This window comes from Rana temporaria, chromosome 3 (assembly GCF_905171775.1).
Source record: "Rana temporaria chromosome 3, aRanTem1.1, whole genome shotgun sequence".
In the NCBI taxonomy this organism is placed as follows: domain Eukaryota; kingdom Metazoa; phylum Chordata; class Amphibia; order Anura; family Ranidae; genus Rana; species Rana temporaria.
Window position 1 is genome coordinate 64,923,113 of NC_053491.1, and position 23,122 is coordinate 64,946,234.

Below are 23,122 nucleotides of genomic sequence, written 5' to 3' on the forward strand. Positions count from 1 at the left end.
CCACCTACATCACATGTCTGCCCGTCCTACTTCCACCACCCATTACCACCCTGACTACCCAAATACACCACCTGTCTGCCCGTCCTACTTCTACCATCCATCACCACCCTGACTACCCAAATACACCACCTGTCTGCCCGTCCTACTTCTACCATCCATCACCACCCTGACTACCCACCTACATCACCTGTCTGCCCGTCCCACTTCTACCACCCATCACCACCCTGACTACCCACCTACATCACCTGTCTGCCCGTCCTTCTGTCTTCCACCACCCATCACCACCCTGACTACCCACCTACATCACCTGTCTGCCCGTCCTACTTCTACCACCCATCACCACCCTGACTACCCACCTACATCACATGTCTGCCCGTCCTACTGTCTTCCACCACCCATCACCACCCTGACTACCCACCTACATCACCTGTCTGCCCGTCCTACTGTCTTCCACCACCCATCACCACCCTGACAACCCACCTACATCACCTGTCTGCCCGTCCTACTTCTACCACCCATCACCACCCTGACTACCCACCTACATCACATGTCTGCCAGTCCTACTTCTATCACCCATCACCACCCTGACTACCCACCTACATCACCTGTCTGCCCGTCCTTCTGTCTTCCACCACCCATCACCACCCTGACTACCCACCTACATCACCTGTCTGCCCGTCCTACTTCTACCATCCATCACCACCCTGACTACCCACCTACATCACCTGTCTGCCCGTCCTACTGTCTTCCACCACCCATCACCACCCTGACTACCCACCTACATCACATGTCTGCCCGTCCTACTTCTACCACCCATCACCACCCTGACTACCCACCTACATCACATGTCTGCCCGTCCTACTTCTACCACCCATCACCACCCTGACTACCCACCTACATCACCTGTCTGCCCGTCCTACTTCTATCACCCATCACCACCCTGACTACCCACCTACATCACCTGTCTGCCCGTCCTTCTGTCTTCCATCACCACCCTGACTACCCACCTACATCACCTGTCTGCCCGTCCTTCTGTCTTCCATCACCACCCTGACTACCCACCTACATCACCTGTCTGCCCGTCCTACTTCTACCACCCTGACTACCCACCTACATCACCTGTCTGCCCGTCCTACTTCTGCCAACCATCACCACCCTGACTACCCACCTACATCACCTGTCTGCCCGTCCTACTTCTACCACCCATCACCACCCTGACTACCCACCTACATCACCTGTCTGCCCGTCCTACTTCTACCACCCTGACTACCCACCTACATCACCTGTCTGCCCGTCCTACTTCTACCATCCATCACCACCCTGACTACCCACCTACATCACCTGTCTGCCCGTCCTACTTCTACCACCCATCACCACCCTGACTACCCACCTACATCACCTGTCTGCCCGTCCTACCTCTACCATCCATCACCACCCTGATTACCCACCTACATCACCTGTCTGCCCGTCCTACTGTCTTCCACCACCCATACCACCCTGACTACCCACCTACATCACATGTCTGCCCGTCCTACTTCTACCACCCATCACCACCCTGACTACCCACCTACATCACATGTCTGCCCGTCCTACTTCCACCACCCATTACCACCCTGACTACCCAAATACACCACCTGTCTGCCCGTCCTACTTCTACCATCCATCACCACCCTGACTACCCAAATACACCACCTGTCTGCCCGTCCTACTTCTACCATCCATCACCACCCTGACTACCCACCTACATCACCTGTCTGCCCGTCCTACTTCTACCACCCATCACCACCCTGACTACCCACCTACATCACCTGTCTGCCCGTCCTTCTGTCTTCCACCACCCATCACCACCCTGACTACCCACCTACATCACCTGTCTGCCCGTCCTACTTCTACCACCCATCACCACCCTGACTACCCACCTACATCACCTGTCTGCCCGTCCTACTGTCTTCCACCACCCATCACCACCCTGACTACCCACCTACATCACCTGTCTGCCCGTCCTACTGTCTTCCACCACCCATCACCACCCTGACAACCCACCTACATCACCTGTCTGCCCGTCCTACTTCTACCACCCATCACCACCCTGACTACCCACCTACATCACATGTCTGCCAGTCCTACTTCTATCACCCATCACCACCCTGACTACCCACCTACATCACCTGTCTGCCCGTCCTTCTGTCTTCCACCACCCATCACCACCCTGACTACCCACCTACATCACCTGTCTGCCCGTCCTACTTCTACCATCCATCACCACCCTGACTACCCACCTACATCACCTGTCTGCCCGTCCTACTGTCTTCCACCACCCATCACCACCCTGACTACCCACCTACATCACATGTCTGCCCGTCCTACTTCTACCACCCATCACCACCCTGACTACCCACCTACATCACCTGTCTGCCCGTCCTACTTCTACCACCCATCACCACCCTGACTACCCACCTACATCACCTGTCTGCCCGTCCTTCTGTCTTCCACCACCCATCACCACCCTGACTACCCACCTACATCACCTGTCTGCCCGTCCTACTTCTACCATCCATCACCACCCTGACTACCCACCTACATCACCTGTCTGCCCGTCCTACTTCTACCATCCATCACCACCCTGACTACCCACCTACATCACCTGTCTGCCCGTCCTACTTCTACCACCCATCACCACCCTGACTACCCACCTACATCACCTGTCTGCCCGTCCTACTTCTACCACCCATCACCACCCTGACTACCCACCTACATCACCTGTCTGCCCGTCCTACTTCTACCACCCATCACCACCCTGACTACCCACCTACATCACCTGTCTGCCCGTCCTACCTCTACCATCCATCACCACCCTGATTACCCACCTACATCACCTGTCTGCCCGTCCTACTTCTACCACCCATCACCACCCTGACTACCCACCTACATCACATGTCTGCCCGTCCTACTTCCACCACCCATTACCACCCTGACTACCCAAATACACCACCTGTCTGCCCGTCCTACTTCTACCATCCATCACCACCCTGACTACCCAAATACACCACCTGTCTGCCCGTCCTACTTCTACCATCCATCACCACCCTGACTACCCACCTACATCACCTGTCTGCCCGTCCTACTTCTACCACCCATCACCACCCTGACTACCCACCTACATCACCTGTCTGCCCGTCCTACTTCTACCACCCATCACCACCCTGACTACCCACCTACATCACATGTCTGCCCGTCCTACTGTCTTCCACCACCCATCACCACCCTGACTACCCACCTACATCACCTGTCTGCCCGTCCTACTGTCTTCCACCACCCATCACCACCCTGACTACCCACCTACATCACCTGTCTGCTCGTCCTACTGTCTTCCACCACCCATCACCACCCTGACAACCCACCTACATCACCTGTCTGCCCGTCCTACTTCTACCACCCATCACCACCCTGACTACCCACCTACATCACATGTCTGCCCGTCCTACTTCTATCACCCATCACCACCCTGACTACCCACCTACATCACCTGTCTGCCCGTCCTTCTGTCTTCCACCACCCATCACCACCCTGACTACCCACCTACATCACCTGTCTGCCCGTCCTACTTCTACCATCCATCACCACCCTGACTACCCACCTACATCACCTGTCTGCCCGTCCTACTGTCTTCCACCACCCATCACCACCCTGACTACCCACCTACATCACATGTCTGCCCGTCCTACTTCTACCACCCATCACCACCCTGACTACCCACCTACATCACCTGTCTGCCCGTCCTACTTCTACCACCCATCACCACCCTGACTACCCACCTACATCACCTGTCTGCCCGTCCTACTTCTACCACCCATCACTACCCTGACTACCCACCTACATCACATGTCTGCCCGTCCTACTTCTATCATCCATCACCACCCTGACTACCCACCTACATCACCTGTCTGCCCGTCCTACTTCTACCACCCATCACCACCCTGACTACCCACCTACATCGCCTGTCTGCCCGTCCTACTTCTACCATCCATCACCACCCTGACTACCCACCCACATCACCTGTCTGCCCGTCCTTCTGTCTTCCACCAGACCACCACCCATCACCACCCTGACTACCCACCTACATCACATGTCTGCCCGTCCTACTGTCTTCTACCACCCATCACCACCCTGACTACCCACCTACATCACCTGTCTGCCCGTCCTACTTCTACCACCCATCACCACCCTGACTACCCACCTACATCACCTGTCTGCCCGTCCTACTTCTACCACCCATCACCACCCTGACTACCCACCTACATCACATGTCTGCCCGTCCTACTTCTATCATCCATCACCACCCTGACTACCCACCTACATCACCTGTCTGCCCGTCCTACTTCTACCACCCATCACCACCCTGACTACCCACCTACATCGCCTGTCTGCCCGTCCTACTTCTACCATCCATCACCACCCTGACTACCCACCCACATCACCTGTCTGCCCGTCCTTCTGTCTTCCACCAGACCACCACCCATCACCACCCTGACTACCCACCTACATCACATGTCTGCCCGTCCTACTGTCTTCTACCACCCATCACCACCCTGACTACCCACCTACATCACCTGTCTGCCCGTCCTACTGTCTTCTACCACCCATCACCACCCTGACTACCCACATACATCACCTGTCTGCCCGTCCCACTTCTACCATCCATCACCACCCTGACTACCCACCTACATCTACCACCAATCCCTACCCACCTACATCACCTGTCTGCCTGTCCTACTTCTACCACCCATCACCACCCTGACTACCCACCTACATCACCTGTCTGCCCGTCCTACTTCTACCACCCATCACCACCCTGACTACCCACCTACATCACATGTCTGCCCGTCCTACTGTCTTCCACCACCCATCACCACCCTGACTACCCACATACATCACCTGTCTGCCCGTCCTACTGTCTTCCACCACCCATCACCACCCTGACTACCCACCTACATCACCTGTCTGCCCGTCCTACTGTCTTCCACCACCCATCACCACCCTGACAACCCACCTACATCACCTGTCTGCCCGTCCTACTTCTACCACCCATCACCACCCTGACTACCCACCTACATCACATGTCTGCCCGTCCTACTTCTATCACCCATCACCACCCTGACTACCCACCTACATCACCTGTCTGCCCGTTCCTTCTGTCTTCCACCACCCATCACCACCCTGACTACCCACCTACATCACCTGTCTGCCCGTCCTACTTCTACCATCCATCACCACCCTGACTACCCACCTACATCACCTGTCTGCCCGTCCTACTGTCTTCCACCACCCATCACCACCCTGACTACCCACCTACATCACATGTCTGCCCGTCCTACTTCTACCACCCATCACCACCCTGACTACCCACCTACATCACATGTCTGCCCGTCCTACTTCTACCACCCATCACCACCCTGACTACCCACCTACATCACATGTCTGCCCGTCCTACTTCTACCACCCATCACCACCCTGACTACCCACCTACATCACCTGTCTGCCCGTCCTACTTCTATCATCCATCACCACCCTGACTACCCACCTACATCACCTGTCTGCCCGTCCTACTTCTACCACCCATCACCACCCTGACTACCCACCTACATCGCCTGTCTGCCCGTCCTACTTCTACCATCCATCACCACCCTGACTACCCACCCACATCACCTGTCTGCCCGTCCTTCTGTCTTCCACCAGACCACCACCCATCACCACCCTGACTACCCACCTACATCACATGTCTGCCCGTCCTACTGTCTTCTACCACCCATCACCACCCTGACTACCCACCTACATCACCTGTCTGCCCGTCCTACTGTCTTCTACCACCCATCACCACCCTGACTACCCACATACATCACCTGTCTGCCCGTCCCACTTCTACCATCCATCACCACCCTGACTACCCACCTACATCTACCACCAATCCCTACCCACCTACATCACCTGTCTGCCCGTCCTACTTCTACCACCCATCACCACCCTGACTACCCACCTACATCACCTGTCTGCCCGTCCTACTTCTACCACCCATCACCACCCTGACTACCCACCTACATCACATGTCTGCCCGTCCTACTGTCTTCCACCACCCATCACCACCCTGACTACCCACCTACATCACCTGTCTGCCCGTCCTACTGTCTTCCACCACCCATCACCACCCTGACTACCCACCTACATCACCTGTCTGCCCGTCCTACTGTCTTCCACCACCCATCACCACCCTGACAACCCACCTACATCACCTGTCTGCCCGTCCTACTTCTACCACCCATCACCACCCTGACTACCCACCTACATCACATGTCTGCCCGTCCTACTTCTATCACCCATCACCACCCTGACTACCCACCTACATCACCTGTCTGCCCGTCCTTCTGTCTTCCACCACCCATCACCACCCTGACTACCCACCTACATCACCTGTCTGCCCGTCCTACTTCTACCATCCATCACCACCCTGACTACCCACCTACATCACCTGTCTGCCCGTCCTACTGTCTTCCACCACCCATCACCACCCTGACTACCCACCTACATCACATGTCTGCCCGTCCTACTTCTACCACCCATCACCACCCTGACTACCCACCTACATCACCTGTCTGCCCGTCCTACTTCTACCACCCATCACCACCCTGACTACCCACCTACATCACATGTCTGCCCGTCCTACTTCTACCACCCATCACCACCCTGACTACCCACCTACATCACCTGTCTGCCCGTCCTACTTCTACCACCCATCACCACCCTGACTACCCACCTACATCACCTGTCTGCCCGTCCTACTTCTACCACCCATCACCACCCTGACTACCCACCTACATCACATGTCTGCCCGTCCTACTTCTATCATCCATCACCACCCTGACTACCCACCTATATCACCTGTCTGCCCGTCCTACTTCTACCATCCATCATCACCACCCTGACTACCCACCTACATCGCCTGTCTGCCCGTCCTACTTCTACCATCCATCATCACCACCCTGACTACCCACCTACATCACCTGTCTGCCCGTCCTACTTCTACCACCCATCACCACCATGACTACCCACCTACATCATCACCTGCCTGTCCTTTCTACTACCCACCTACATCACCACCCTGACTACCCACCTACATCACCTGTCTGCCCGTCCTACTTCTACCACCCTGACTACCCACCTACATCACATGTCTGCCCGTCCTACTTCTACCATCCATCATCACCACCCTGACTACCCACCTACATCATCACCTGCCTACCATTTCTACTACCCACCTACATCACCACCCTGACTACCCACCTACATCACATGTCTGCCCGTCCTACTTCTACCACCCATCACCACCCTGACTACCCACCTACATCACCTGTCTGCCCGTCCTACTTCTATCACCCATCACCACCCTGACTACCCACCTACATCACCTGTCTGCCCGTCCTACTTCTATCACCCATCACCACCCTGACTACCCACCTACATCACCTGTCTGCCCGTCCTTCTGTCTTCCATCACCACCCTGACTACCCACCTACATCACCTGTCTGCCCGTCCTTCTGTCTTCCATCACCACCCTGACTACCCACCTACATCACCTGTCTGCCCGTCCTACTTCTACCACCCTGACTACCCACCTACATCACCTGTCTGCCCGTCCTACTTCTACCAACCATCACCACCCTGACTACCCACCTACATCACCTGTCTGCCCGTCCTACTTCTACCACCCATCACCACCCTGACTACCCACCTACATCACCTGTCTGCCCGTCCTACTTCTACCACCCTGACTACCCACCTACATCACCTGTCTGCCCGTCCTACTTCTACCATCCATCACCACCCTGACTACCCACCTACATCACCTGTCTGCCCGTCCTACTTCTACCACCCATCACCACCCTGACTACCCACCTACATCACCTGTCTGCCCGTCCTACCTCTACCATCCATCACCACCCTGATTACCCACCTACATCACCTGTCTGCCCGTCCTACTGTCTTCCACCACCCATACCACCCTGACTACCCACCTACATCACATGTCTGCCCGTCCTACTTCTACCACCCATCACCACCCTGACTACCCACCTACATCACATGTCTGCCCGTCCTACTTCCACCACCCATTACCACCCTGACTACCCAAATACACCACCTGTCTGCCCGTCCTACTTCTACCATCCATCACCACCCTGACTACCCAAATACACCACCTGTCTGCCCGTCCTACTTCTACCATCCATCACCACCCTGACTACCCACCTACATCACCTGTCTGCCCGTCCCACTTCTACCACCCATCACCACCCTGACTACCCACCTACATCACCTGTCTGCCCGTCCTTCTGTCTTCCACCACCCATCACCACCCTGACTACCCACCTACATCACCTGTCTGCCCGTCCTACTTCTACCACCCATCACCACCCTGACTACCCACCTACATCACATGTCTGCCCGTCCTACTGTCTTCCACCACCCATCACCACCCTGACTACCCACCTACATCACCTGTCTGCCCGTCCTACTGTCTTCCACCACCCATCACCACCCTGACAACCCACCTACATCACCTGTCTGCCCGTCCTACTTCTACCACCCATCACCACCCTGACTACCCACCTACATCACATGTCTGCCAGTCCTACTTCTATCACCCATCACCACCCTGACTACCCACCTACATCACCTGTCTGCCCGTCCTTCTGTCTTCCACCACCCATCACCACCCTGACTACCCACCTACATCACCTGTCTGCCCGTCCTACTTCTACCACCCATCACCACCCTGACTACCCACCTACATCACCTGTCTGCCCGTCCTACTGTCTTCCACCACCCATCACCACCCTGACTACCCACCTACATCACATGTCTGCCCGTCCTACTTCTACCACCCATCACCACCCTGACTACCCACCTACATCACCTGTCTGCCCGTCCTACTTCTACCACCCATCACCACCCTGACTACCCACCTACATCACCTGTCTGCCCGTCCTTCTGTCTTCCACCACCCATCACCACCCTGACTACCCACCTACATCACCTGTCTGCCCGTCCTACTTCTACCATCCATCACCACCCTGACTACCCACCTACATCACCTGTCTGCCCGTCCTACTTCTACCATCCATCACCACCCTGACTACCCACCTACATCACCTGTCTGCCCGTCCTACTTCTACCACCCATCACCACCCTGACTACCCACCTACATCACCTGTCTGCCCGTCCTACTTCTACCACCCATCACCACCCTGACTACCCACCTACATCACCTGTCTGCCCGTCCTACTTCTACCACCCATCACCACCCTGACTACCCACCTACATCACCTGTCTGCCCGTCCTACCTCTACCATCCATCACCACCCTGATTACCCACCTACATCACCTGTCTGCCCGTCCTACTTCTACCACCCATCACCACCCTGACTACCCACCTACATCACATGTCTGCCCGTCCTACTTCCACCACCCATTACCACCCTGACTACCCAAATACACCACCTGTCTGCCCGTCCTACTTCTACCATCCATCACCACCCTGACTACCCAAATACACCACCTGTCTGCCCGTCCTACTTCTACCATCCATCACCACCCTGACTACCCACCTACATCACCTGTCTGCCCGTCCTACTTCTACCACCCATCACCACCCTGACTACCCACCTACATCACCTGTCTGCCCGTCCTACTTCTACCACCCATCACCACCCTGACTACCCACCTACATCACATGTCTGCCCGTCCTACTGTCTTCCACCACCCATCACCACCCTGACTACCCACCTACATCACCTGTCTGCCCGTCCTACTGTCTTCCACCACCCATCACCACCCTGACTACCCACCTACATCACCTGTCTGCTCGTCCTACTGTCTTCCACCACCCATCACCACCCTGACAACCCACCTACATCACCTGTCTGCCCGTCCTACTTCTACCACCCATCACCACCCTGACTACCCACCTACATCACATGTCTGCCCGTCCTACTTCTATCACCCATCACCACCCTGACTACCCACCTACATCACCTGTCTGCCCGTCCTTCTGTCTTCCACCACCCATCACCACCCTGACTACCCACCTACATCACCTGTCTGCCCGTCCTACTTCTACCACCCATCACCACCCTGACTACCCACCTACATCACCTGTCTGCCCGTCCTACTGTCTTCCACCACCCATCACCACCCTGACTACCCACCTACATCACATGTCTGCCCGTCCTACTTCTACCACCCATCACCACCCTGACTACCCACCTACATCACCTGTCTGCCCGTCCTACTTCTACCACCCATCACCACCCTGACTACCCACCTACATCACCTGTCTGCCCGTCCTACTTCTACCACCCATCACTACCCTGACTACCCACCTACATCACATGTCTGCCCGTCCTACTTCTATCATCCATCACCACCCTGACTACCCACCTACATCACCTGTCTGCCCGTCCTACTTCTACCACCCATCACCACCCTGACTACCCACCTACATCGCCTGTCTGCCCGTCCTACTTCTACCATCCATCACCACCCTGACTACCCACCCACATCACCTGTCTGCCCGTCCTTCTGTCTTCCACCAGACCACCACCCATCACCACCCTGACTACCCACCTACATCACATGTCTGCCCGTCCTACTGTCTTCTACCACCCATCACCACCCTGACTACCCACCTACATCACCTGTCTGCCCGTCCTACTTCTACCACCCATCTCCACCCTGACTACCCACCTACATCACCTGTCTGCCCGTCCTACTTCTACCACCCATCACCACCCTGACTACCCACCTACATCACATGTCTGCCCGTCCTACTTCTATCATCCATCACCACCCTGACTACCCACCTACATCACCTGTCTGCCCGTCCTACTTCTACCACCCATCACCACCCTGACTACCCACCTACATCGCCTGTCTGCCCGTCCTACTTCTACCATCCATCACCACCCTGACTACCCACCCACATCACCTGTCTGCCCGTCCTTCTGTCTTCCACCAGACCACCACCCATCACCACCCTGACTACCCACCTACATCACATGTCTGCCCGTCCTACTGTCTTCTACCACCCATCACCACCCTGACTACCCACCTACATCACCTGTCTGCCCGTCCTACTGTCTTCTACCACCCATCACCACCCTGACTACCCACATACATCACCTGTCTGCCCGTCCCACTTCTACCATCCATCACCACCCTGACTACCCACCTACATCTACCACCAATCCCTACCCACCTACATCACCTGTCTGCCCGTCCTACTTCTACCACCCATCACCACCCTGACTACCCACCTACATCACCTGTCTGCCCGTCCTACTTCTACCACCCATCACCACCCTGACTACCCACCTACATCACATGTCTGCCCGTCCTACTGTCTTCCACCACCCATCACCACCCTGACTACCCACCTACATCACCTGTCTGCCCGTCCTACTGTCTTCCACCACCCATCACCACCCTGACTACCCACCTACATCACCTGTCTGCCCGTCCTACTGTCTTCCACCACCCATCACCACCCTGACAACCCACCTACATCACCTGTCTGCCCGTCCTACTTCTACCACCCATCACCACCCTGACTACCCACCTACATCACATGTCTGCCCGTCCTACTTCTATCACCCATCACCACCCTGACTACCCACCTACATCACCTGTCTGCCCGTTCCTTCTGTCTTCCACCACCCATCACCACCCTGACTACCCACCTACATCACCTGTCTGCCCGTCCTACTTCTACCACCCATCACCACCCTGACTACCCACCTACATCACCTGTCTGCCCGTCCTACTGTCTTCCACCACCCATCACCACCCTGACTACCCACCTACATCACATGTCTGCCCGTCCTACTTCTACCACCCATCACCACCCTGACTACCCACCTACATCACATGTCTGCCCGTCCTACTTCTACCACCCATCACCACCCTGACTACCCACCTACATCACATGTCTGCCCGTCCTACTTCTACCACCCATCACCACCCTGACTACCCACCTACATTACCTGTCTGCCCGTCCTACTTCTATCATCCATCACCACCCTGACTACCCACCTACATCACCTGTCTGCCCGTCCTACTTCTACCACCCATCACCACCCTGACTACCCACCTACATCGCCTGTCTGCCCGTCCTACTTCTACCATCCATCACCACCCTGACTACCCACCCACATCACCTGTCTGCCCGTCCTTCTGTCTTCCACCAGACCACCACCCATCACCACCCTGACTACCCACCTACATCACATGTCTGCCCGTCCTACTGTCTTCTACCACCCATCACCACCCTGACTACCCACCTACATCACCTGTCTGCCCGTCCTACTGTCTTCTACCACCCATCACCACCCTGACTACCCACATACATCACCTGTCTGCCCGTCCTACTTCTACCATCCATCACCACCCTGACTACCCACCTACATCTACCACCAATCCCTACCCACCTACATCACCTGTCTGCCCGTCCTACTTCTACCACCCATCACCACCCTGACTACCCACCTACATCACCTGTCTGCCCGTCCTACTTCTACCACCCATCACCACCCTGACTACCCACCTACATCACCTGTCTGCCCGTCCTACTGTCTTCCACCACCCATCACCACCCTGACTACCCACATACATCACCTGTCTGCCCGTCCTACTGTCTTCCACCACCCATCACCACCCTGACTACCCACCTACATCACCTGTCTGCCCGTCCTACTGTCTTCCACCACCCATCACCACCCTGACAACCCACCTACATCACCTGTCTGCCCGTCCTACTTCTACCACCCTGACTACCCACCTACATCACATGTCTGCCCGTCCTACTTCTATCACCCATCACCACCCTGACTACCCACCTACATCACCTGTCTGCCCGTCCTTCTGTCTTCCACCACCCATCACCACCCTGACTACCCACCTACATCACCTGTCTGCCCGTCCTACTTCTACCATCCATCACCACCCTGACTACCCACCTACATCACCTGTCTGCCCGTCCTACTGTCTTCCACCACCCATCACCACCCTGACTACCCACCTACATCACATGTCTGCCCGTCCTACTTCTACCACCCATCACCACCCTGACTACCCACCTACATCACCTGTCTGCCCGTCCTACTTCTACCACCCATCACCACCCTGACTACCCACCTACATCACATGTCTGCCCGTCCTACTTCTACCACCCATCACCACCCTGACTACCCACCTACATCACCTGTCTGCCCGTCCTACTTCTACCACCCATCACCACCCTGACTACCCACCTACATCACCTGTCTGCCCGTCCTACTTCTACCACCCATCACCACCCTGACTACCCACCTACATCACATGTCTGCCCGTCCTACTTCTATCATCCATCACCACCCTGACTACCCACCTATATCACCTGTCTGCCCGTCCTACTTCTACCATCCATCATCACCACCCTGACTACCCACCTACATCGCCTGTCTGCCCGTCCTACTTCTACCATCCATCATCACCACCCTGACTACCCACCTACATCACCTGTCTGCCCGTCCTACTTCTACCACCCATCACCACCATGACTACCCACCTACATCATCACCTGCCTGTCCTTTCTACTACCCACCTACATCACCACCCTGACTACCCACCTACATCACATGTCTGCCCGTCCTACTTCTACCACCCATCACCACCCTGACTACCCACCTACATCACCTGTCTGCCCGTCCTACTTCTACCACCCTGACTACCCACCTACATCACATGTCTGCCCGTCCTACTTCTACCATCCATCATCACCACCCTGACTACCCACCTACATCATCACCTGCCTACCATTTCTACTACCCACCTACATCACCACCCTGACTACCCACCTACATCACATGTCTGCCCGTCCTACTTCTACCACCCATCACCACCCTGACTACCCACCTACATCACCTGTCTGCCCGTCCTACTTCTATCACCCATCACCACCCTGACTACCCACCTACATCACCTGTCTGCCCGTCCTACTTCTATCACCCATCACCACCCTGACTACCCACCTACATCACCTGTCTGCCCGTCCTTCTGTCTTCCATCACCACCCTGACTACCCACCTACATCACCTGTCTGCCCGTCCTTCTGTCTTCCATCACCACCCTGACTACCCACCTACATCACCTGTCTGCCCGTCCTACTTCTACCATCCATCACCACCCTGACTACCCACCTACATCACCTGTCTGCCCGTCCTACTTCTACCACCCATCACCACCCTGACTACCCACCTACATCACCTGTCTGCCCGTCCTACTTCTACCACCCTGACTACCCACCTACATCACCTGTCTGCCCGTCCTACTTCTACCACCCTGACTACCCACCTACATCACCTGTCTGCCCGTCCTACTTCTACCAACCATCACCACCCTGACTACCCACCTACATCACCTGTCTGCCCGTCCTACTTCTACCACCCATCACCACCCTGACTACCCACCTACATCACCTGTCTGCCCGTCCTACTTCTACCACCCTGACTACCCACCTACATCACCTGTCTGCCCGTCCTACTTCTACCATCCATCACCACCCTGACTACCCACCTACATCACCTGTCTGCCCGTCCTACTTCTACCACCCATCACCACCCTGACTACCCACCTACATCACCTGTCTGCCCGTCCTACCTCTACCATCCATCACCACCCTGATTACCCACCTACATCACCTGTCTGCCCGTCCTACTGTCTTCCACCACCCATACCACCCTGACTACCCACCTACATCACATGTCTGCCCGTCCTACTTCCACCACCCATTACCACCCTGACTACCCAAATACACCACCTGTCTGCCCGTCCTACTTCTACCATCCATCACCACCCTGACTACCCAAATACACCACCTGTCTGCCCGTCCTACTTCTACCATCCATCACCACCCTGACTACCCACCTACATCACCTGTCTGCCCGTCCTACTTCTACCACCCATCACCACCCTGACTACCCACCTACATCACCTGTCTGCCCGTCCTACTTCTACCACCCATCACCACCCTGACTACCCACCTACATCACATGTCTGCCCGTCCTACTGTCTTCCACCACCCATCACCACCCTGACTACCCACATACATCACCTGTCTGCCCGTCCTACTGTCTTCCACCACCCATCACCACCCTGACTACCCACCTACATCACCTGTCTGCCCGTCCTACTGTCTTCCACCACCCATCACCACCCTGACAACCCACCTACATCACCTGTCTGCCCGTCCTACTTCTACCACCCATCACCACCCTGACTACCCACCTACATCACATGTCTGCCCGTCCTACTTCTATCACCCATCACCACCCTGACTACCCACCTACATCACCTGTCTGCCCGTCCTTCTGTCTTCCACCACCCATCACCACCCTGACTACCCACCTACATCACCTGTCTGCCCGTCCTACTTCTACCATCCATCACCACCCTGACTACCCACCTACATCACCTGTCTGCCCGTCCTACTGTCTTCCACCACCCATCACCACCCTGACTACCCACCTACATCACCTGTCTGCCCGTCCTACTTCTACCACCCATCACCACCCTGACTACCCACCTACATCACCTGTCTGCCCGTCCTACTTCTACCACCCATCACCACCCTGACTACCCACCTACATCACATGTCTGCCCGTCCTACTTCTACCACCCATCACCACCCTGACTACCCACCTACATCACCTGTCTGCCCGTCCTACTTCTACCACCCATCACCACCCTGACTACCCACCTACATCACCTGTCTGCCCGTCCTACTTCTACCACCCATCACCACCCTGACTACCCACCTACATCACATGTCTGCCCGTCCTACTTCTATCATCCATCACCACCCTGACTACCCACCTACATCACCTGTCTGCCCGTCCTACTTCTACCATCCATCATCACCACCCTGACTACCCACCTACATCGCCTGTCTGCCCGTCCTACTTCTACCATCCATCATCACCACCCTGACTACCCACCTACATCACCTGTCTGCCCGTCCTACTTCTACCACCCATCACCACCATGACTACCCACCTACATCATCACCTGCCTGTCCTTTCTACTACCCACCTACATCACCACCCTGACTACCCACCTACATCACATGTCTGCCCGTCCTACTTCTACCACCCATCACCACCCTGACTACCCACCTACATCACCTGTCTGCCCGTCCTACTTCTACCACCCTGACTACCCACCTACATCACATGTCTGCCCGTCCTACTTCTACCATCCATCATCACCACCCTGACTACCCACCTACATCATCACCTGCCTACCATTTCTACTACCCACCTACATCACCACCCTGACTACCCACCTACATCACATGTCTGCCCGTCCTACTTCTACCACCCATCACCACCCTGACTACCCACCTACATCACCTGTCTGCCCGTCCTACTTCTACCACCCATCACCACCCTGACTACCCACCTACATCACCTGTCTGCCCGTCCTACTTCTACCATCCATCATCACCACCCTGACTACCCACCTACATCACCTGTCTGCCCGTCCTACTCCTACCACCCATCACCACCCTGACTACCCACCTACATCACCTGTCTGCCCGTCCTACTTCTACCATCCATCATCACCACCCTGACTACCCACCTACATCACCTGTCTGCCCATCCTACTTCTACTACCCTGACTACCCACCTACATCACATGTCTGCCCGTCCTACTTTTACCATCCATCATCACCACCCTGACTACCCACCAAAATCACCTGCCTGCTCTTTCTACTTCTACCATCCATCATCACCACCCTGACTACCCACCTACATCACCTGTCTGCCCGTCCTACTTCTACCACCCATCACCAACCTGACTACCCACCTACATCATCACCTGCCTGCCCTTTCTACTACTCACCATCATCACCTGTCTGCCCATCCTACTTCTACCATTCATCATCACCTGCCTGCCCTTTCTACTACCCACCTACATCACCTGTCTGCCCATCCTACTACCCATGTACATCACCACCCTGACTACCCACCTACATTACTTGTCTGCCCGTCCTTATACCCACCGTCATCACCCATCTGCCTATTCTACTACCCACCTACATCACCTGTCTGCCCATCCTAATACCCACCATCATCACCCGTCTGCCTATTCTACTACCCACCTACATCACCTGTCTGCCCGTCCTAATACCCACCATCATCACCCGTCTGTCTATTCTACTACCCACCTACATCACCTGTCTGCCCGTCCTAATACCCACCTACATCACCTGTCTGCTCGTCCTAATACCCACAATCATCACCCGTCTGCCTATTCTACTACTGTATATCACCTGTCTGCCCATCTCCCAGGCATTTCTCAGAATATTCATAATTGTCAATAGGCTATTTGAGGGCTCCTGCATAGAGGACATGGATGATATGGATGGATCATCTTTTGAATAATTCCACTAGTTTTTGTTGGTTGAACAAAACAAAACTGACAGCTCCGATCGGAGCCGTTGTACTAACTATCCAACGTTAGTACAGAGATCTCCCCCGCTGAGCTGTTGTGTTCCCCTGCCAGGTCACTCTGATCAGCTCTCTCCATCCACTATTGGCTGAGAGCACTGATTGGTAGCAGGTTGGCTGCTGGTTTTCCAGCATGCACGTCCGACCGAAGCCAGCCAAACAGCTGACTTCTGTTGCAGAGGGTGTATGAGGCTTTAAAATTCCATGTTTTGATCTTTCATATTCAATCTAACATTTATTATCACCACCATTAGCAAAGCCATCTAATCTGTAGACTTCGAGTTGCCCTGGATTGTGAAAAACATTTTATTCTTTTTGGAGGTCCCTGACCCCAATGCTTTTGATCTTAACTTAACACCTTTGTCGTTGATCATCAGATACTTCATCTTCTGATTAAGGAATTTAGATGACCTTTTTGCTTGAAGGACCACTTCATAGCTTAAAGCGGAGGTCGACCTATTTTTCTTTTTTATAAAGTCAGCAGCTACAACTACTGCAGCTGCTGACTTTTAAAATAAGGACACTTACCTGTCCAGGGTGCCCGCGATGTCGGCACCCGAAGCCGATCTCTGTTTCGGCTCTCGGGTGCTGCCGCCACCATCTTCGGAAAGGGAATAAGGAAGTGAAGCCTTGCAGGACTTGGCGCCGGCGCCAGCGTCCTGTTTTTTCACCCTAATGCATCCTAGTGCCAGGCGCCTGCAGAGGTGGGGGCACTGAAGTGCCAGAGTTCTCCCCTCCCTCCTTCCCTCCTTGTTTGTGTCCGTCCAGAACTAGTGTTCTGAGCATAGGTGTGTGTCCGTCCAGAACTGATGTGTGAGCATAGGGCAGCCCGTCCAGCCTGACAGTGCTCGGAGTTGGGGCTGCTCCTCTTCCTGACACAAGAGTTCTAGTTTTCAGTGGCTGCTGATGTGTAGGAATGAATTCCTCACACTGGGAGTCATGGATCCTGCACTGTCTCCACCAACTCCAGTTGGAATGCCTCCCCCTCCCATCTCTATCTTGGGCTGCACAGAGAGAGAACCGAGGTGAGTCAGAGTGTATAGTGATGGAATCCCCAGCATCCCTTTACACGTGCTCTGTGCTGCCCCCTGCTCTAGATGTTTTATGGCATGATAGATTGCATAGGATGCACAGCCCCTGGCTGCCCATCTCCTGTACTACGTCTGCAGTCTCTGACCATCTCCTGTACTATGTCTGCGGTCTCTGACCATCTCCTTTATTATGTCTGCAGTCTCTGACCATCTCCTGTGCTATGTCTGCAGTCTCTGATCATCTCCTGTACTGTGTACGCAGTCTCTGACCATCTCCTGTACTGTGTATACAGTCTCTGACCATCTCTTGTATCAGTTCTGCAGTCTCTGCCCATCTCCATCTCCTGTATCATGTCTTTAGTATGTATGGGGGCTCTTTCTAACAGACTCTCTAACAGAAGCCCTCTCTGTGTCCATCAGAGAGGCCCCCCTCCAGGTCCCAATAAAGTACTCTGCTTCTCTTCCTGTATTTTGTTTATTGTTAAAGAGGAGTTCCACCCAAATTTGGAACTTCCTCTTAACCCACTCCTCTCCCCCTTACATGCCACATTTGGCATGTAATTTTTTTGGGGGGGGAGTGGGGGCTTCAGCACGAGTGGGACTTCCTGTCCCACTTCCTCCTTCCTGTAGGCGACTAAGCTTAGTCGCCTTCAGGAAGTGGCTGCTGTAGGCGATCGCCTAGGACACGTCACAGGTCCTAGGCGATCTCCTGGCCAATTACACGGCGCCGGGCCGCGCCGCTCGCGCATGCGCAGTGCCGCTCGCGCATGCGCAGTGGGTGCCCGGCCGTGAAGCCGAAAGCTGTCACGGCCGGGTGCCCACACTGAAGATGAAGACGCCGGCCGGGGAGGGGGGGAGAGGAGCGGAGACCCGGCCGGCGCGTCGCTGGAGCGCTGGAGCAGGTAAGTGCCTGTTTATTAAAAGCCAGCAGCTACACTTTTTGTTGCTGCTGACTTTTAATAAACACACAAATGGCTGGAACTCCCCTTTAAGAGATCATGTAAGGATCCTGGCTTAATGAAGACTTTGTTGGGAAGCATCTCTGGTTGAGTCATTGCCACAGAAACATTTGTAAAGGGGAGGAGTTAGTAACATGACCAAGACCATGTGGGGGCCCCAGAAATATTTCTACACCCAGGTGCCTGTGACCCTAGGATCGGCCCTGTGCAGTGGTTCTAAACTCTTGTTCTCAGGGCCCACTAACAGGCCAGATTTTAAGTATTACCTTGGGGAGATGCAGACAAGAATACTGCAATCACTGAGCAGCAAATGATATCACCTGTGATGTATTTCAGTTATCTTACAAACCTGGCCTGTTACTGGGTCCTGAGGGCAAGGAGTTGAGAACCACCCACCTAATGAGTTTTTTGGAGGTGGTTGAAGACTCAGATCTTTGATGACCTTCTCCATACATCAACAGCAAGAGTGTCTCAAAAATTACTATGAGAAACATCACTAAAGCTGATCATTGAAGAATTTCGAGTTTTTGCAGCATCTTGTATTTTTCCAACGTGCAAGGTTTTGTAGGCAAAATATATGATAAAAGTACAAAGTATAAGGGATATATGATATTCGATATCCTCCTCCCTTTAAGGGGTTGTAAACCCTCCTGTTTTTTCACCTTCATGCATCCTATGCATGAAGGTGAAAAAACTTCTGTCAGTCATCAGCCCCCCATTTTACTTACCTGAGCCCTGGAATGTCCCACGGTGAGTATGCGCCGTCTCTCTGCCTGGGGTTCCTGGCTCTTGATTGGATAGATTAATAGCACCCCAGCCATTGGCTCCCACTGCTGTCAATCAAATTCAATGACGCTGGCGCCGGGGCCAAGTCCTGCATTCGGCGGCTATTGACGCCAAATGCTGGACACGGGAGCACGCCCGCAAGGTAACCCCCCGGGAGAGCGCTTCTAGGGGGTTATCTGATGTGGGGAGGAGCTACCAGCGCCGCCAGGGGACCCCAAAAGATGGCGTTCGGGGCTACTCTGTGCAAAACTAACTGCACAGTGGAGGTAAGTATGACATGTTTGTTATTTATTTTTATTTTTATTCAAACCTTTAGTATCACTTTAATTATAATTTTTTTTAACTTCCTCTTTTATTTTAATTTAGTTATTGATATTTACTTAGTTATTATAAAACTGTCTAAGTAGAATGCTGGCCATACACTAGTAGATTTTTGTTTGAGAACATTCGGATGAAAAATTCTTTGTACATTCAATTTTAAAATTAATGTAATTTCTTAGCGTAAATCACATACAGTATCTGCAAATGTGTTCCATCGAGAAAAAATTTGCATCCTGCTCTTTTGAATTTTTCCATCACCGTAGTGGAAGATGAATGTCGATTTGACCCCATTAACGTTTAGAAAATCAAACGAATAGTCTTAAAGTGAAAAATTTCAAACAAAAATCTATACGTGTTTGGCCGGCATAACTGGTGACAGAGGAACATGTTTCTTCTTCCACCTTCACTACAGAGGCCCCTCTGCAACTCTCTTTCTTTTTTTTTCTTTTTTTTTGATATTTTTATTAGGTTTAAGACAAACCAACAAACAGAAAAACATACAAAGAAAAAACACCACCAGACAACCTGGTCATAAACGTCAGGCAATACACTCAAACACAGAAAAATAAACTGACATCAATGCAAAATATAAAGTAGGCACAGTGGTAAAAAGCTCAGGTATAATACCTGGATATAGCAAAAGTGGAGGTCCAGACATTAGAGATCCGTGAGGCACGGCCCATCAATGGTCAAGCAAGAGTAGTACAATCAGTGCTGGGAGACACACGGTTAGCGGACTAGCCAATCATCTACCCCAAATTTTGTGGAAGGTTTTGTTCCGTTTCCGTAGTTCAAGAGTAAGTTTATACAGTGGGATAGCGTCATTAATACGTTTTAACCAGAGGGATTTCAGAGGTCTGTGTGCCCTTCCAGGACAGTAAAATAGCTTTTTTAAAATAGAAGAAGAGTATACGGAGCAGTCTCTTGGCATGTGATCAGTGCCGATCCTGACCTCCCTGGGGCCCTAAGCAAAATGACATGGCACATTAAAAATGAGAATCGGGGGGGCGCTGACGACAGTGACATGTCACATTAAAGAAAGTTGAGAAGCGGGGTGAGGGGGTGTTCTGCTGTCGGAAATGACTCAGCCAGCGAGTTTAGAAGTGGGGTGAGGGGGCGAAAATTACTTCTCACCAGGCGGGGCCTCTAGTAATTTGGGGGGCCCTTTGCAGCTTTGCGGGGCCCTAAGCGGCTTGCATAGTGAGCCTATAGCGAGGATCGGCCCTGCATGTGATGATAGGTGTAATTCGCCAAAGATGCCTAATAGGCAGTTCTTGGGGTGAATTATGTTTGGGAGGCCTAGCGCCGATGAGATGAAAGCACCCACTTCTTCCCAGAAGTCCTGGACTACCAGGCATGACCAGAAGCAGTGTAAGAAATCGGCCTCCCGGCCACAGCCGCAGAAACAGGCAGCTGAGGGCAGGAGACCCATCCTGTGTAACCTAGCCGGACTGAGGTGGGTTTGATGGAAAATTTTGACCTGTATGATGCGGTCCCGGGAAGCAATAACAGAGGTTTTATACGTATCACTAAATTCTGACCAGTCCTCGTCTACCAGGGAGATGTCCAGAGAGGTCCATTTTACCTGAGATTTGTGAAACCTGGGGTTAAAGTCAGTCATTAGGGCTGCATAGTAGGTGGAGACAAGTTTAGTGGGATCTGGCTGTCTGAGCAGTTTTTCCAATGGGGGCAGGTCAGTGGGATCATCTAGGGAGCCAAACTGGGCACAGATAGCGTGCCTGAGCTGGTAGTAATAAAATAGGTACGATCTTGGTAAATCGAAATCTAAACGTAGCTGAGAAAAAGATTTAAAGCCTTGAGCATTGTACAGGTGGCATAAATATTTAACCCCCTTGGAGTACCAGTGATTGGGATCAGGAAGGGAGTATAGTTCCTGCAGATTGGGGTTAAACCACAGAGGGTTGTTGGGAGATTTCAGCCAGGTGTGCCTGGATATTTTAGTGACAATATAACGAAAAGAGGAAAGGGAAGTGGCAAGTAGGGAGGTTCCGGGGCGATCGGAGACCGGGTCTCTGTAGATAATATTATGTAGGGTTTCCAGAGAAGATGCGATGGCTCCCTTCATGGAGGTACAGGCATTGGCCGGAACCGGGCACAGCCAATCGTGGATGTGCACCAACTGGGATGCCAAATACTGTAATATAGAAAGAAGTTGGGAAACGCCAGGCCTGCCAAGTGCGCTAGCAACCGTAGTGTTTCAAGTGCTACCTTGGGGAGCCACCCTTCCACAGGAAAGTAGTACATATTGAATCTATGCGTTTAAAAATAGATTTAGGTATTTTGCAAGGGGAATTGGCAAGGATATAGAGTAATCTCGGTAGGTAGATCATTTTGAGGACGTTGGCCCTCCCCATAAGATCCAGAGGCAGATCTTGGTCTGCTCCCGAAGGTGGATCAATAGAGGATCTAA